The sequence below is a fragment of the Phyllobates terribilis genome, unplaced genomic scaffold, assembly GCF_046119375.1.
Source record: "Phyllobates terribilis strain yellow unplaced genomic scaffold, ASM4611937v1 Scaffold_4__5_contigs__length_816908805, whole genome shotgun sequence".
In the NCBI taxonomy this organism is placed as follows: Eukaryota; Metazoa; Chordata; class Amphibia; order Anura; family Dendrobatidae; genus Phyllobates; species Phyllobates terribilis.
In genome coordinates this window covers 273,300,410-273,319,750 of record NW_027362764.1, presented here as the reverse complement: position 1 = coordinate 273,319,750, position 19,341 = coordinate 273,300,410, and positions in this window count along the sequence as shown.

Below are 19,341 nucleotides of genomic sequence, written 5' to 3'. Positions count from 1 at the left end.
CATTGAAAAGCAAAAGCTGACTAAAATTAGGAGGAAATGCAATGCCCGTTGGAAGAGTTGTGGAGGATAGAGGTAATTAAAAACAACATTTCAATGCCCCTTGGAAGAGCTGTGGAGTTCAGAGTGGTTTAAAAAGACGGTTTTAGTGCCCCTTGGAAAAGACGTGGAGGTCACAGTAGCTTAACAAGTCAGTTTTAATGCCCCTTGGAAGAGACGTGGAGTTCAGAGTGGTTTAACAAGACGGTTTTAATGCCCCTTGGAAGAGACGTGGAGGTCCCAGTGGAATAAAAAGACAATATCAATGCCCCTTGGAAGAGTGGTGGAGGTCGCAGTGGAATAAAAACACAATACCAATGCCACTTGGAAGAGTGGTGGAGGTACCAGTGGAATAAAAAGACAATATCAATGACCCTTGGAAGAGACGTGGAGGTCACAGTAGCTTAACAAGATGATTTTAATGCCCCTTGGAAGAGACGTGGAGTTCAGAGTGTTTTAACAAGACAGTTTTAATGTCCCTTGGAAGAGACATGGAGGTCACAGTGGAATAAAAAGACAATATCAATGCCCCTTGGAAGAGACGTGGAGGTCCCAGTGGAATAAAAAGACAATATCAATGAACCTTGGAAGAGACGTGGAGTACAGCATATTAAAAACATTATCCCATTATTGGGGAGTGGGTCTCCCATGGTCTTTGCCTATGCCTTCCAAGCAAAAGCTGCCAAAAATTAGGGCAGAGGAACTTGCAATGCCCCTTACAAGAGCCATGCAGTATAGCATATTAAAAACGTTATTCCCATTATTGGGGGTGGGTCTCCCATAGTCTTTGCCTATGCCTTCCAAGCAAAAGCTGCCAAAATTAGGACGGAGGAACTTGCAATGCTGGCAACACGGACCACAGTCACCCTGGTGGTATAGTGGTGGTGGAGGCTGAGGATAAGGTGAAGAGCAAAAAACAGCCGAAATGAGGAAGCGTATACCCATGTGTGGGTGTGAAGCGGTGCATGGGAATACACCTCCCGAAATAACACAGTGGATTTGACTTTATGTTACTCTGCTGTCATTTGGTGGTGATGAGAAGTCTGGCCCAATCCAGCCCTTGTTCATTTTGATAAGGGTCAGCTTGTCAGCCATGTCAGTTGACAGGCGAGTGCGCTTATCAGTTATAATTCCCCCAGCGGCACTAAAAACACGATGCGATAACACTCTAGCGGCAGCGCAGGTCAGGACCTCCAAGGCGCACAGAGCGAGTTTATTCCAAGTGTCCAGCTTGAATACCCAATAATTAAAAGGTACAGAGGAATCACGGAGGATGCTGGTACGGTCGGCAAGGTACTCCCTCACCATCTTTTGAAACTTTCCACTCCTTGTGAGAGTACCCCGCGCCTCAGGGCCTGTAAGCTGGGCGGGTCTCAGAAAACTGTCCCAGAATGTTGACAGTGTTCCCCTGCCTCTGCTGGATTGGAGTTGCGTCTCTCTCACCTGTATGACTTGGTTGGGCAACGAACTGTGACCTCTGCCGCTAGCGTGTTCAGATTTTTAACAGTTCTGCAGCAAGGGCCTTCTGGTACTGCCCCATTTTTGTAGACCTCTCCACCTCAGGAATAAGAGAGTGAAAGTTCTCCTTGTGGCGGGGGTCTAAAAGTGTCACCAACCAGTAGGGACTGTCACCCAGCATTTTGACAATGCGAGGGTCACGGTTAAGGTAGCGTAACATAAAGTCAGCCATGCGTGCCAGACTGGTAACGGGCAAGACTTCCGTGTCCTCACCAAGATGATGACTGACCATGCTCTCCTCCTCCCCCCTGTCCTCAGGCCACCCACGCTGAACCGATGGTATGACAGTTGTACAGGTACTACCGTCTACAGCGCATGATACCAGCTCCTGTTCTTCCTCCTCCTCCTCTCCCTCATTGTCCCCCAATGCACATTGGGATGAGATGAGGATGGGCTGTGTGTAATCGCCCGCTACGGCTTCTTGATCCATCTCATCATACTCTGGCTGCAATGCCTCCTCTTTAATTCTCTGGAGAGAGCGTTGCAAAAGACAGACAAGTGGGATGCTGACACTAATGATGGCGTCATCGCCACTCACCATCTTGGTGGCCTCCTCAAAGTTTGTCAGGATGGTACATATGTCAGACATCCAGGTCCACTCCTGAGGTCTTATGTGTGGAGTCTGACCTGAATATCGACGGCCTTGTTGCAGCTGGTACTCCACAACTGCTCTCTTCTTCTCACAAATCCTTTGCAACATGTGGAGGGTAGAGTTACAACATGTGGGCACATCACACACCAGTCGGTGTGCTGGAAGCTGCAAACGCTGCTGCAACACAGCAAGGGCGGCGAAAGCTGTAGCCGACTTGCGAAAATGAGCTGACAGGCGGCGTACTTTGAAGAGCAGATCCGGCAACTCGGGGTATGATTTAAGAAACCGTTGAACCACGAGGTTAAGCACATGAGCCAGGCATGGTACGTGTTTGATCTCGCCTCAGAGCCGCCACCAGGTTACTGCCATTGTCACGCATGAACATGCCTGGATGTAGGTTCAGCGGTCTCAGCCACAGATCTGCCTGCTCTTTCACAGCTCTCCACAACTCACAAGCAGTGTGAGGTTTATCACCTAAGCTTATGAGTTTCAGCACAGCCTGTTGCCGCTTGGCTGAGGCAGTACTGCAGTGCTTCCAGCTTGTAACTGATGTGGTGATATCTGAGATGGAGGCTGAACATGAGGAGGAGGAGGAGGATGATGCGCCGGAGCTGTACACTGTGGGGGCAACTCTGACTGACATAGGGCCCACAATCCTCGGTGTGGGGAGGATGTGTTACGTCCCAAGGTCCGACTGGGTCCCGGCTTCCACTATGTTTACCCAGTGTCCCGTCAGGGAGATGTACCGTTCCTGGCCACAAGCACTTGTCCACGTGTCCGTTGTCAGGTGGACTCTCCCAGTAACTGCGTTGTTGAGGGCACGGCAGATGTTTTGGGACACGTGCTTGTGTAGTGCGGGGATGGCACACCGGGCAAAATAGTGTCGGCTGGGGACTGAGTATTGAGGGACGGCCACCACCATAAGGTTGCACAAGGATTCCGTCTCCACCAGCCTAAAAGGCAGCATTTCCAACGCAAGCAGTCGTGAAATGTGCGAATTTAGGACTGTGGCCTGGGGGTGATGGCTGTGAATTTGCGCTTTCGTTCAAAGGTCTGGGATATGGACAATTGAACGCTGCGGTGGGACGTGGACGTGGACATTGATGCTGTTTCTTGAGAAACTGCCATAACAAGTGAAGACTGAGAGGAGGAGGTATCTTTGCATGCAGTATGGACAGGGGATTGCCTTGCACGCACAACAGGGGGTTCTCTTACACGCACAACAGCGGAAGAAGCAGTGGTGACACCCGCTGACACTGGTCGTGGACCCTGGGGTTCGCTCCACAAAGTCGGGTGCTTTGCTGCCATGTGCCTGATCATGCTGGTGGTGGTCAGGCTGGTAGTTTTGTCACCCCTGCTGATGCTGGCCTGGCAGGTGGTACAAATGGACTTTTTGGGGTTATCAGCAGAGTCTTTAAAAAAATTACAGACTCTGGAAGACCTACAGGTTGTACTGGCATTGTCCCTCGTGTTGGTGTTATGGGGAACGGTTGCCCGCCTTCTGTCTGTGGCCACCACACTGCTTCTTCCTGCCTGTTGGAGTACTCTGCCTCCCTCCCCATGTGTGCTGCTGGGCTCGCTCTGCATGTCCTCCTGCCACTTTGGGTCAGTTACTAGATCATCCACCACCTCCTCCTCTTCCACATCTGCACCACGGTCCTCCTTCTCACTTCGTGGCAATTGTGTCTCGTCATCGTCCACCTCTTGTGACAAATTGCCAGCGTAGCCTTCCTGTGGCCGTGGCTTTTCAAATAGTTGGCCATCGCTACATGGGATCTCCTCTTCCACCACTTCAAGCGGAGCAGGCGAGGGGCCCAAATATGGAAATGGACCAGTGAACAGCTCTTCAGAGTGTACAAGTGTGGGATCAGTTGCTGTCTGACGACACTCGGTATGGTGGGAGGAGGGAGCATCAGGGTGAGGTGGAGTATGCGGTCGAGACTCACGGCTACTAAGACTTGACCGTGTGGAAGACAGACTGGAGGTGGCGGTGCCCTGGTGACTGGAAGTATTATCTGCTATCCAATTAATAGTACTGATCAGTTCGCAATGGTGTTGTGTGCTTCCATAGTAATTCGGTCAAGAACTGGGAGTGAGAAGATGTGGCTGTTGGTTGTGGCACATTTTCACCTTGGCCACGGCCCCGTCCTCTGCATGCACCATCACCAGAATGTCCAGTTCCACGTCCCTTGCCACGCGCCTTGCCCATTGTAAATGATGTAAAATTGCTTACACTCGCACTATCAATGGCAAAAGGGTAATAAAAAGGAGATTAGAATCATGGAAGAGGAAAACCACAATTCTATTTCTCTGGCCTACACCAGAATCTTTTAAACAGATATATTTGTGTCTGAACAGTCAGCGAGACACTCAAACTGTTTTTTTTATATGTAAAAAAGGCAAAAAGGTGGATTACATCCAGATTTTAACCGTGGAAGAGGAAAACCACAGTTCTATTTCTCTGGCCTACACCAGAATCTTTTAAACAGATATATTTGTGTCTGAACAGTCAGCGAGACACTCAAACTGTTTTTTTTATATGTAAAAAGGCAAAAAGGTGGATTACACACAGATTTGAACCGTGGAAGAGGAAAACCACAGTTCTAGTTCTCTGGCCTACGCCAGAATCTTTTAAACAGATATATTTGTGTCTGAACAGTCAGCTAGACACTCAAACTGTTTTTTTTAATGGAAAAAGGGCAAAAAGGTGGATAACACCCAGATTTGAACCGCGGAAGAGGAAAACCACAGTTCTATTTCTCTGGCCTACACCAGAATCTTTTAAATAGATATATTTGTGTCTGAACAGTCAGCGAGACACTAACACTGTTTTTTTTTATGTAAAAAAGGCAAAAAGGTGGATTACTCCCAGATTTGAACCGTGGAAGAGGAAAACCACAGTTCCAGTTCTCTGGCCTACACCAGAATCTTTTCAACAGATATATTTGTATCTGAACAGTCACAGACACACTCAATTTTTTTTGGGGGGGGCGGGGAATACCAAAAGGTTAATAAGACGCGTATTTGTACAGTCTGACTGAGGAAAAAAAAAAGGATTTAGATGAAAAAAAAAGGATTTTTCCTGGCCCCTGAGACCTGGGGCTAAATCTAGCAATTTGAGCAGCAACAGCACACAGGACTGTAATGCAGTGTTTGTCGGTATAACCACTGTGTCTCCTTTACAGCCTGCCTGCCTGATATCTGGGAAGGATATTAGTCCTCAGAAGGACTGTTTGTTTGATTTTGCAGGTTTTAGAGACCCTACACTACCTATTTCACAGTATAAATCTCTTTCTAGCTCAGCAGCACTCTCCCTACACTGTCTGATCCGGAGCGACTGTGTCCAAGATGGCGGCGCCCGGTTTTAAATACTCGATGTGATGCTGTGCAGCCAGCCAATCACTGTAATGCCCACAACCAACATGGCTGCGGCATTACAGTTACTGGCTGGCAATCCCTGCATGTTCATTGGCTCTGTAAAGAGCGCCAAATATGCAGGGCGGAGACCCGAGCTCCCGCCCGAGTAACCCGAAAATGCTCCGTGCTCACCAAACATCTCGAGTAGTGAGATGCTCGGGCGAGTACGGAGCAGTGTCGAGCATGCTCGCTCAACACTAGTGGTGATATGATGGTGGAGGATGAGGATGAGAAGGAGGAGGGCAAGAATAAATAGACAAAATCAGGATGAGTATACCCATGTCTGGGTGTGAAGTGGTGCATGGGAATAGACCTCCAAAAAAAACACTGGAGTTAAGTTTATGTTACGCTGCTATCATTCGGTGGTGTTGAGAAGTCTGGCCCAATCCAGCCCTTGTTCATTTTTATATGAGTCAGCCTGTCATCATTTTCAGTTGACAGGTGGATGCGCCTATCAGTAATAATTCCCCCTGTGGCACTAAAAACCCGCTCTGACAAAACGCTAGTGGCAAGCCAGGCCAGGACCTCCAAGATGTAGAGAGCCAGTTCATGCATGTGTCCAGCTTTGATACTCAATAATTAAAAGGTACAGAGGAATCACGGAGGACATTGGTACGTTTGGCAAAGTACTCCTTCAGCATCTTCCCAAACTTTTCCTCCTGTTGAGTAGTCTTGAGCCACCCCCGTAGTGTTCGAGTTCGGTTCGGTTCGTCGAACACCCGTGTGTTCGCCGAACTGTTCGTCGAACTGTTCATCGAACACCGTTAAAACAAATGGCAGGCAAACAAAAACACATAGAAACACATAGAAAACACCTTCAAAGGTGTCCAAAAGCTGACAAACTGCTCAGAAGACACAACTAACACATGGAAAAGTGACAAGTACATATAGTCATGCGAAAAGAAAAGAGGTGGAGGAGTAAAAGGAGGGGGAGACACAGATATAGGCATGTCATGCCCTTCTAAAATCCAAAAAGTGAGAAGCCGACACGTTCAGTCCGCTCCTGCCCGTGCCACCTCCGTGTCGCCGGGTTTGTGCCAGAGCCGCGGTGAACCCTGATGGTCAGCCCCCCTCTCCCAATACTGGTGCCTGTCCGCTGGTGGGTCGAGCAAGCCCCCCTGTGGTGGAGGCAGCTCTAAGCTTTTTAATTTAAATTGTCTCTCTAATTTTAATGAATACACTTTAAATTCATTTAGAAGGATCTATTGGAGGGCAAGTCTCATGCCAGCAGCCGCGTAATTCCAGCTCCAGTAGCGTCCACTAAAGCTGCTGCAGTTAAAAAGCTTTTATAAGGATCAAGCTCGGCTGTCCACCGCAAGGCATCCTACTGCCATTCCCAGCCCCTATGCCTTGGGGTGCCTCCTGATGCTCTTCACTGAGTATCCCGTGGTCCCGAAGCATTTCCTTTGAAAAAATTAAGTGTCCAAACTACAGGTGGTGTAGCTTGCTTAACAGCCGGGATAATCCGCTGACTAGCAGACACTGCTACTAGGCACAAAGTATTTCCTGGGCTAGATGCAGTTAAAAATTTGTAATTAGATTCTCTCGTTGGATGCTGAGAAAGCATTCCATAGAGTCTCCTGGCACGCCATATATGATTCTCTTAAAAAGCTTAGGGTAGGGGTCTAGGGGACCCTTTTATAGCCAAAATCACGGCCCTGTATCACAATAAGTCACCTAGGCTGAAGATAAATGGAACTGTAGCACCCTGAGGGCTCGGTTGCTACAGAGGTATTGCACCTCACCCAGAGGTGTGATATCTCACTCTCAGGTAAGGATGGAGTGTGGATCAGGACCCGACACCTGCATGCATTACACCACATTGCCGTGGGGCAGGGCGACCAATATGCCTCTGAGATGGGCACGACAGTCCCTGTCCCTGGCTGGAGTGGGGGGAGGGAACACTGAGGAAGGGGAACCCTGTAGAGCAGGAGCAGGGAGGAAGCAGTTCCTGGGTGCATTGAGAAGGGAGTATAAAAGGTGTGCACCATCTTAGTTCAGTGCAGAGAAGTCTGAGCAGAAGTGGCAGGGAGCAGGGGCTCTGCATGAGCTCTGCTCCGGAGGCGGGTCTAGTAACAGAGGCCCAGGCCTGGAAGAGGGAGAAGGAAGGAAGAGGATCGGAGAAGGCTCCAGGAACGAGGAATGAAGGGATCCCAGGGGTGCGGACGGGCGAGTCGCCACCGCACGCCCGAATCCACCTGCGTGGAGGGGTCAGGCCAAAGGGGGAGACCGGTCCCCGAAACTAGTGGAGGCAGGAAACGACCTTCAGCTAGAAACCGGAGGCTGTGACATTTTATGTGGCGCAGCCCCTCGCTACACCCGCTAGGAAGGCACCACATAGGGTCAGGGAAACTGGCGCCAAGTTTACCAAGAGGAGGCCCGAGGCAGCCGGACAGAAGGGTTGGTAAGAAAGGCCAGACAAAGGACACACAAAGGGGGTCCTGTGAAGCGCTCCAAAGATATCTGGGAGTTGTCTGAGCCCCTCACCTTGTGAGCACAGTACGACGTGGGCAGCCGTTACCTGCAGACGTGGTCTGGATAATAAGAACTGTGAGTAAAGGCCCTGGACTGCATCACTGACTCCGTGTCGTTACTGCTGCTGCCCTGCACCATCACCCCCATCCTCCGCATACACTGCCCTGAGGCTATACTCCTCCCGTGGGGAGTTATGCTATGCTCTGCTGCACCCACAACACCAGCCTCAGCAGTCTGCCCTGCAGCGGCGGTTCACTCTGACCGCAGTCCACGGGTGGCGTAGTCGGACATTTAAACATCAAAACCACATAAATAGTTCCGCCACTGGTTTGACCACCATGAGCCACGGAACCGGGTCGCCGCCACGAAGACTACAACCACCAGCATCCACCAAAAAGGGTCCGGCTCCGGGTGTCCCAAGGCCCAGGGGGTGCATCAGAACATTTTCATCACCTTTCACAATCACCAATGGGACAAGGCAGGGATGTCCTCTGTCCCCTCTCTTATACATCCTAGTGACGGAGCACCTGCTCTCATCAATTCGCCATAACCCCAATATTAGGTGGATTGAGGTGGGAGGCACCGAGTACAAGTGCTCTCTATTTGCTGATGATGTCCTAGTATATATCACTCAATCACATATATCCATCCATGCTGTTATGGCTGAAATAGATCACTTTGTTACATGGTCAAATTTTAAAATCAATGCAGCGAAGTCTGAGGCCCTCGATGTCTCCCTCCCCAAATCCATATAGGATTCCATCCAGTCCAACTTTCCCTTTGCCTGGCCCTCACAGGGTATCAAATACTTAGGAATTCCTATTCACAGAGACCTCTCCCATCTATGTTATCTTAATTTTGGGCCCTTTATTGAACAACTCCATGCAGACCACGGTTGGCAAGTTAGAACTGTAAGATTCACTACGTGAACCACTGGTGTTTTGTGGAAAAGCACATGTACACTGTGTTCCAAATTATTATGCAAAAAGTGTTTAGGAGTGATAAGGGAAGAATTTGTTTGTTTGTCAGTTAAACTCATTGATGGTGATGTGTGTCAGGGCTCTTTATATCACTGTAAGCAATTGCAGACACCTGTGCTAATTAGTTTGGCAGGTGTGTCCAATGAAAGGCAAGACTACTTAAGAAGGCTGTCTCACATTATTAAGCAGCCTACATTTTCTGCCAAAATGGGAAAGAAAAAGGATGTGTCGGCTGCTGAGAAGCAACAAATTGTGGAGTGTTTAGGTCAAGGCATGACTACAATCAACATTGTGCGATGATCAGGATGAAGTGTCTTGGCAATCAAGAAGTATGTAGCTGATTCACAGTACACACGTGTGCGTGCTGATAAGGGCAAATTGAGGACTCTTTCCTACAGGCAATTACGTCAGGTTAAAAGAGCAGCGGCAAAAAAGCCTTGTCATAGCAGCAGACAAGTTTTTGAAGCTGCTGGTGCCTCCAACGTCCCCCGAACAACAAGATGCAGGGTCCTTCAGAGGTTTTCAGCTGTGCATACGCCATCCTGTTGACCTCCTCTATCCACTTCACACAAGCAGAAACGGCTCCAGTGGGCCAAACATTACATGAAGACTGATTTCAAAACTGTTTTGTTCACGGATGAGTGCCGTGCAGCGCTCGATGGTCCAGATGGATGGAGTGGAGGATGGCTGGTTGATGGACACCCCACGCAAACACGGCTACAGCGCCAACAAGGAGGAGGTGGAGTAATGTTTTGGGCTGGAATCATGGGGAGAGAGATTGTCGGCCCCTTTAGGATCCCTGAAGGCGTTAAAGATGAATTCCATAATGTATGTGGATTTTCTCAAACAGCACTTCCTGCCATGGTTCAAGAAGAAGAACCGTGTATTTCACAGCAAGATCATTTTTTTGCATGATAATGCACCATCTCATGCTGCACATAAAACATCTGCATCTCTGGCTGATATGGGCATAAAAGGGGACAAATTTATGGTGTGACCCCCATGCTCCCCTGACCTCTACCCCATTCAGAACCTCTGGAGCATCATCAAAAGGATTGTCTATGATGGCGGGAGGCAGTTCACATCTAAGCAACAGCTCTGGGAGGGTATTCTGTCCTCATGCAAAACAATTGAAGCAGAAACCATCCAATACCAACCAACCTATACCAGGAAAGATCTTTGAACAAATTATTAAACAACATGTATGTAAGTACATGGATAAGAATGAAGTGATTAACCAGAGTCAGCATGGGTTTGTAACTAACAAGTCATGTCAGACTAACTTAATTTCCTTCTATGACAGAATCACTGACTGGGTGGATCAGGGAAATGCTGTAGATAAAGTATATCTTGACTTCAGCAAAGCATTTGACAAAGTATCTCACACCATCCTTATTGAAAAAATGACCAAGTATCCAATGGACCAGGCAACTGTTAGGTGGATTCATAACTGGCTTAGTGATCGGACTCAAAGGGTGGTTGTAAATGGCTTCACATCCAGCTGGATGAATGTCTCAAGTGGGGTACCACAGGGCTCCGTCCTGGGACCTGTATTGTTCAACATCTTTATCAATGATTTAGATGAAGGAATTGAGGGTAAACTGATTAAATTTGCTGATGACACAAAGCTAGGAGGGATAGCTAATACTAGAGAAGAGAGAGAGAGGATTCAAAAAGACCTAAATAAACTGGAGCAGTGGGCAGCAACCAACAGAATGGTTTTTAACAGGGAAAAATGCAAAGTACTACATCTGGGCAATAAAAATGAAAAAAGCATATACAGAATGGGAGGAATAGAGCTAAGCAACAGTACATGTGAAAAAGACTTAGGTATACTAATAGATCATAGACTGAACATGAGTCAACAGTGTGATGCAGCAGCAAAAAAGGCAAATACAATTCTGGGATGTATTAACAGAAGCATACAGTCTAGATCACGTGAAGTCATTATCGGTCTTTACTCCTCTTTGGTCAGACCTCATCTGGAATACTGTGTACAGTTTTGGGCACCACATTTTAAAAAAGACATAGACAAACTGGAGCAAGTTCAGAGAAGAGCGACCAGAATGGTGACTGGTCTGCAAACCATGTCATATGAGGAACGGTTACAGGATTTGGGAATGTTTAGCTTGCAAAAAAGAAGACTGAGAGGAGACTTAATAGCTGTCTACAAATATGTCAAGGGCTGTCACATTGTAGAAGGATCATCTTTATTCTCATTTGCACAAGGAAAGACTAGAAGCAATGGGATGAAACTAAATGGGAGGAGACACAGATTAGATATTAGAAAAAACTTTTTGACAGTTAGGGTGATTAATGAGTGGAACAGGCTGCCACGAGAGGTGGTGAGTTACCCTTCAATGGACGTCTTCAAACAGAGGCTGGACAGACATCTGTCTGAGATGATTTAGTGAATCCTGCTTTGAGCAGGGGGTTGGACCAGATGACCCAGGAGGTCCCTTCCAACTCTACCATTCTATGTTTCTATGATTCAAAACCTGACAAATTCAATGGACGAGAGAGTTCAGAAGCTCCTTTCGAACAAGGGGTCCTATGTGAAAATGTAACATCACCTAGAATAAAGTTTTGAGTTGAAAACTGTTTGATTTCAGTTTCTAATAACCTGCTAATGCATATAATTTCAAAAATGACCATTTTTTTGGTCTTTATTAAAATGAAAAGGTTGATCGAAAAGTTTGGGGGATCTAAGAGTGTGGCAACCCAGTAGTCATGATTACTTCGAATTCTGACAATATGAGGGTCATGTTGCAGGTAGTGCAGCAAGAAGGCACTTATGTGTCTTGCGCATCTCGGAGCCCCAAAATTATTTTCCGGGCTAGATGCAGCTAAAAATTATTATTAATTTTAAATCTGGTGGAGCTTAGTATAGATGGCCTAATAGGATCAGTGCTGCACACTGCTACAAAGCCCAAATTATTTTCCAGTCAAGATACAGATAAACATGATTAGTAATTTTAAATCTGGTGGAGCTTATTATAGATGGCCTAATAGAATCAGTGCTGCACACTGCTACAAAGCCCAAATTATTTTCCAGCCAAGATACAGATAAACATGATTAGTAATTTGAAAGCTTAAAACGGTTGGTAGGGTGATTTTAACCAATCATCAAGCTTTTACTCTCCCCAGGGTGACAAAGGTGTAGAAAAGTCGTTTCGGATCCATGATTTGTTCATCTTTATGAACGTGAGTCTGTCTACATTATCAGTGGAGAGCCGCGTGCGCTTATCTGTCAGCACACCACCAGCAGCGCTGAACACACGTTCAGACAGAACGCTGGCTGCGGGGCATGACAAGATCTCCAAGGCGTAAGTGGCTAGCTCCGGCCATTTATCCAGATTGGAAGCCCAAAAAGAGCAAGGATCCAGTGACACAGTCATGGCTTCAATGTTTACTTGGAGATACTCCTGTACCATCGTCTCTAGGCGTTGACTATGTGTCAGACTTCTTGTCTCCTGTGGCCTTGCAAAGGATGGGCTAAAAAAGTGGTGAAATGATTCCGCAAAATTGATGTTACCAGCAGATACTGTGGTTCTGTTACGGTTTGAGTGCTGAACACTTGACGGTCCCACGGTTGGCAAGTTGGAACTGTGAGATTCACTACGTGCACCACTGGTGTTTTGTGGAAAAGCACATGTAAGATTCTGCAACAGTCTCTGCTGATACTCCTGCATGCGTGCATCCCTTTCTATGGCAGGAATAATTTCGGCAAATTTACTTTTGTACCGGGGATCTAACAGTGTGGCAACCCAGTTGTCAGGATTATTTCTATTTCTCACAATTCGAGGGTCATGTTGCAGGTAGTGCAGCAAGAAGGCACTCATGTGTGTTGCGCATCCAGGAGCACCAAGTCTCTGTTGTGTTGGTGGCGAGGTAACAATCATGCTTCCTTCCTCTGTCCTCTCCCCCCAACCTCGCACAACAGAAATGTGATCAAGGTCTCCCTCATCTGATGAGTCTTCCATCAGTTCGTCCTCCACTTCTTCCTGGGCTCCTGCACCTTCCTCACTAGTTTGGCTGCTACCATGCGCCCTGGTAAAACCATCTCCCCCACCCTCACATGCCTGCCGCCTTGGTGTTGCTGACCGTCTGGACCTTGCAGATGTTAGCCCTTCCGCATACAACTCCTCCTCCTCTACTTCCTCCACCTCCTCTTGTGCCACCACCTGACTCCGAATTCTGTTTAACATGTGCTTCAGCATGTAAATCACCGGAATAGTCATGCTGATAATGGCATCGTCAGCACTAAACATCTTCGTCGCCATTTCAAAACTGTGCAGAAGGGTGCATAGGTCCCTGATCTGAGACCACTCCTCCAGTGTGATTTGCCCCACCTCTGGAAATCGTTGGCCCAGGCTATACGTCAGAACGTATTGCACCAGGGCTTGTCGGTGCTGCCACAGTCGCTGCAACATGTGCAGAGTTGAATTCCACCGGGTAGGCACATCGCATTTCAACACGTGAGCCATACAAGGCACGTGTGTGACATTGCCCCGGCGAAGGGCCGCACCCAGGTTTGCAGCATTGTCGCACACGGCCTTCCCTGGTTTCAGGTCCAGTGGAGACAACCATTCATGAAATTGGTTCTCCAGAGCTGACCACAACTCCTCAGCTGTGTGACTCACATTTCCCAGACATTTCAAAGTAAAAACCGCCTGATGACGTTGAGCCCTACTGCCAGCATAGTAAGGAGGTGTGCAGGATCCCTTCTGCGCAGTTAGAAAGCTTGTGGCATGACCAGACAGGCTTTGGGTGCAGGTGGAAGACCGAGAGGAGGTTGAGGAGGCAGAAGCAGTGGAGGAACTTTGACATAAAGAGGACTGACACATAACTCGTGGGGACGGCAAGACTTGGACAGCAGCCCCTTGTCCTGCTGTCACCATAGTTACCCAGTGCCCAGTCAGCGACATGTAATGCCCCTGTTCATGCCTACTCGTCCAAGTGTCTGTGGTGAAATGCACCCTGTCACACACAGAGTTTCTCAAAGAAGCGGTGATGTTGTGTGCGACATGCTGGTGGAGCACAGGCACACCTTTCTTTGAGAAGTAGTGCCGACTGGGCATCTGGTACTGGGGCACTGCGACGGACATAAGGTCTCGAAAATCCTCTGTGTCCACCAGGCGGAAAGGCATCATTTCTGTAGCCAAGAGCTTGCAGATGGTGAAATTCAACCTCTTAGCTTTCTCATGGCTAGGAGGAAATGGTCTTTTACTTGTCCACATCTGAGGGACCGAGGGCTGGCTATTGTGCTTAGACGGGGTTGATAAGGGTGTCCCTGGCAAACTGCCGGTCTGTGAGGAAGATGCAGGCGGACATGTTAGGTTACCTTGATCCAAAGGTGGTGCTATCGATGTCGGACAGCGCTCAACACCAGCTGGTGTTACCACCTCCAAAGAAAATGATGACCTGCCAATCACGCTGGCTGTTGCGGGTAAAGAGGTGGCAGGTCTGCGCCCCAAAACAGGTGTGACTGCTGTCCCCCCAGTCACAGAGGATGAAGAGGCCGCGGATGCACAAGATATGGCAGACGGTGGTTGGCCCGGCCGGCTAGGCCGCATTGTAGCACACTGAGCTTCCCACTGCAACCTTTGCTTCATGTCCATGTGCCGGTTCATGCATGAAGTACTCAAACTATGTATTTTTTGGCCTCTACTTAGCTTTTGCTGACAAATGTTACAGATAACACGAGTTGGGTCATCTTTATCGATCTGAAAAAATGCCCAGGCTATGCAAGGCTTAGCACCCATGCGACCTGAAGAGCCACCACGACTTGTGGTGAGAGGCAGAGTTGTGTTTGAGGATGCAGTTGTTGACGTGCTTCCAGTACTACGTCTCTGTCCAGGAAGGCGCAACCTGACCTCGTCGTCACTAGCATCTTCCTCCACCTCCTCTGCTGACCTCATCTCTTGGCTGACTGTGGGTTGACAGTAAGTGGGATCTCCAACCTCATCATCATCACCCTGTGCGTTATCACACCCGTCGTCCTCAGAGCCAACCTGTTCCTGCCCTGACAAAAAACTAAAGTTGTCGCTCCAATCAGGTATTTGAGTCTCATCATCGTCTTCCTCATTGTCTCCACCAACAGGAGTTACAGTTTGGGAATGAGGGTCTACATTATGGTCAGAACCTTCTGCGTCTGCTCCTGGATCCGACTCATAAAGAGTCTGGGCATCAGTGCAGATCATTTCCTCGTCTGGATTCACAGAAGCGCTGGAGTCGACCTCTGATTCCCAGGCTATAGTATGAGTAAACAGCTCTGCAGACTCAACCATCTGTTCTACCTCATACTCAGACGGGCAGCTGGAGATTTGGGAGCTGTGAGGAAGCAAGTGCGATTGGGGTGACACCTTTGAGGACTGAAGTATTTGTGATGTTGAAGTTGATGTGGAGGAGAGCCCACTTAAAGGAGCACTTGATATCCGTTGAAGCACCTGCTGTTTTTGTGCCTCATCTGGAATTTGTAGCGATTGGCGTGGCCGTAAGAAAGGGATCTTATCACATTATCCGCTAAAAGAAGTAGACATTTTAGTTTGGCTGGAAGATGGTCTTTCTTCTGCAGATGTTACTGTTGCTTTAACACCTACCCCACGGACACAACCTTTTTTCCCCTTCCCAACATGCCTATTCCCCTTTCCACCAGCAGCAGGCCTTTTTCCACTCATTTTGGTGGTTAACTAATTCACAACTCTGGAGTTGTTTGCAGAAAAAAACAATGGATGGGAACCGAGCAGAGCTGAGTGGCCAAACTGTGGTATTAGGCCAAAATTATTGGCTGGATTAGATGCAGAAAAAAATTATATTCAATTTGCAACCTGATGGAGGTCAGTATAGATGGACTAATAGAACAAGTCCCACACACAGCTAGAAGCCCAAATATTTTTTCAGAGGTAGATGCAGAAAAAAATTGTATTCAGTTTGCAACCTGATGGAGGTCAGTATAGATGGACTAATAGAACAAGTCCTACACACAGCTAGAAGCCCAAATATTTTTTCAGAGGTAGATGCAGAAAAAAATTATATTCAGTTTGCAACCTGATGGAGGTCAGTATAGATGGACTAATAGAACAAGTCCCACACACAGCTAGAAGCCCAAATATTTTTTCAGAGGTAGATGCAGAAAAAAATTATATTTAGTTTGCAACCTGATGGAGGTCTGTATAGATGGATTAATAGAACAAGTCCCACACACAGCTAGAAGCCCAAAATTTTTTCAGAGGTAGATGCAGAAAAAAAATATATTCAGTTTCCAACCTGATGGAGGTCAGTATAGATGGACTAATAGAGAAAGTCCCACACACTGCTAGAAGGCCAAATATTTTTTCAGAGCTAGATGCAGATATAAATTATTTTTAAATTGCAACCTGATGGAGGTCAGTATAGATGGACTAATAGAGAAAGTCCCACACACTGCTAGAAGGCCAAATATTTTTTCAGAGCTAGATGCAGATATAAATTATTTTTAATTTGCAACCTGATGGAGGTCAGTATAGATGGACTAATAGAACAAGTCCCACACACAGCTAGAAGGCCAAATATTTTTTCAGAGGTAGATGCAGATAAAAATTATTTTTAATTTGCAGCCTGATGGAGGTCAGTATAGATGGACTAATAGAGAAAGTCCCACACACTGCTAGAAGGCCAAATATTTTTTCAGAGCTAGATGCAGACAAAAAATTATTTTGAATTTGCAACCTGATGGAGGTCAGTATAGATGGACTAATAGAGAAAGTCCCACACAATGTGCGAAGGCCAAATATTTTTTCAGAGCTAGATGCAGACAAAAAATTATTTTTAATTTGCAACCTGATGGAGGTCAGTATAGATGGACTAATAGAGAAAGTCCCACACACTGCTAGAAGGCCAAATATTTTTTCAGAGCTAGATGCAGATATAAATTATTTTTAATTTGCAACCTGATGGAGGTCAGTATAGATGGACTAATAGAGAAAGTCCCACACACTGCTAGAAGGCCAAATATTTTTTCAGAGCTAGATGCAGAAAAAAATTATATCCAGTTTGCAACCTGATGGAGGTCAGTATAGATGGACTAATAGAACAAGTCCCACACACAGCTAGAAGCCCAAATATTTTTTCAGAGGTAGATGCAGATAAAAAATTATTTTGAATTTGCAACCTGATGGAGGTCAGTATAGATGGACTAATAGAGAAAGTCCCACACACTGCTAGAAGGCCAAATATTTTTTCAGAGCTAGATGCAGACAAAAAATTATTTTGAATTTGCAGCGTGATGGAGGTCAGTATAGATGGACTAATAGAACAAGTCCCACACACTGCTAGAAGCCCAAATATTTTTTCAGAGCTAGATGCAGAAAAAAATTATATTCAGTTTGCAACCTGATGGAGGTCAGTATAGATGGACTAATAGAACAAGTCCCACACACTGCTAGAAGCCCAAATATTTTTTCAGAGCTATATGCAGAAAAAAATTATATTCAATTTGCAACCTGATGGAGGTCAGTATAGATGGACTAATAGAATGATGCTATGCCCAAAAGATTTTACTTCACTAGGTGCAGTAAAAAAATTGGTATTCTATACACAGGTGGTATATCTTGCAACACAGATAGGCTACTCCACTGACTAACACACTCTGCAATAGGCCAAAAAGTATTAGCTTTGCTAGATTCAGCCAAATGCTGTGAAAAAAACTTGCACAGCACTGGCACAGACCTGCCTGGCAAAAACTGATAGGAACTGATGTAACCTAGTCCTGAAAAGGACTCCAATTACAATTAGTCTTTACTCCCACAATCTATCTATTTAAGAGCACAGACCTGCCTGATAAAAGTCGTAGGAAATGCTGTAACCTAGTCCTTAAAAGGACTGCAATCACAACTATTCCCTACTCCCAAGCTATCTGTAGATTTGTGCGAAAAATGGCTTGAAATTAACAAGGTATAGCGCACACAGCAACAGCGGTGCCGTCTAACAGGCAGCTGCAGCAGTGAGAAAATGGTGGCGACGGGGAAAATGGCTTGGTCTTATAGGGCAAGGACATGTGACATACACTGCCAATGACACATGCCCTTGCTTGTGTGAAAAAAAGCACTTCGCTCCGTGTGTGCGCTGCTGATAGGCTGACAGATTGCACCTCCCCACTGTAAATGCGGGAAAGAGAAAAAAAAATGGAGATCTTCATTATTCCTGCAGAGATCCATCCCCTGCCCCTCCCCCCACCCCGCTGTACACTCAAACTGCGTATTAACATTAATTTTCATCATTACTGAGAAAAAATCCAGTTATGATTTTGGTGCACGAACAGTTATCGAGCATAACCTCGAACAGCCGAATTTTTCTCAAATCGTTCGTGTTCGCCGAGCGGCTCGAACACCACCCAAAACAGCTCGAATTTGAGATTGGCGAACAGTTCGAGTCGAACAACACTCATCACTACTGTTGAGACTACCCTGCGCATCAGGGCTTGTGCGATGGTAGGGTCGGAGAAACTTTCCCAGAACTTTGACAGTGTTCCCCTGCCTCTGCTGGATTGGATTTATGTCTCTCTTGCCTCTACTCCTTGATTGTCCAACGAACTATCACCTCTGTCGCCTGCTTTTTCAGATGGGAATTTTTTTAATAATTCTGCAACAAGAGCCTTCTGGTACTGCCTAATTTTAGCAGACCTGTCCGCAACAGGAATAGAAGAGATAGAAAGTTCTCCTTGTAGGGTGGGTCTAGAAGTGTTACCAACCAGTAATGATAGTCGCACAAAATTTGGACAACGCAAGGGTCACAGGAAAGGCAGCGTAACATAAACTCAGCCATGTGTACCAGACTACTAACAGGCAAGATTTCCGTGTCCTCACCAAGAGGACGACTGACTATGCTTTTCTCCTCATCCTCCTCTTACCTCTCCTCAGGCCATCCATGCTGAAGAGACGGTATGACAGTTGTGCTGGTAGTACCATCTATAGTGCAGGAAAATAGCTCCTGTTCTTCCTCCTCCTCCTCTTCCTCATTGTCTCCCAATCCACGTTGGGATGAGATGAGGTTGGGCTGCAAGGAATCACCCTGTATGGTTCCTTGCTCCATCTCATAGTGCTCCACCCGCAATGCCTCCACGTTAATTGTGAGCAGCGAGCATTTCAGAAGACAAAGAAGTGGGATGGTGACGCTAATTATGGCGTCATCGCCGCTCACCATCTTGGTGGAGTCCTCAAAGTTTTGAAGGATGGCACAGATGTCTGACATCCATGCCCACTCCTGAGGTCTTATGTGTGGAGGTTGACCTGAATACCGACGGCTGTGTTGATGCTGATAGTCAATAACTGCCCTCTGCTGCTG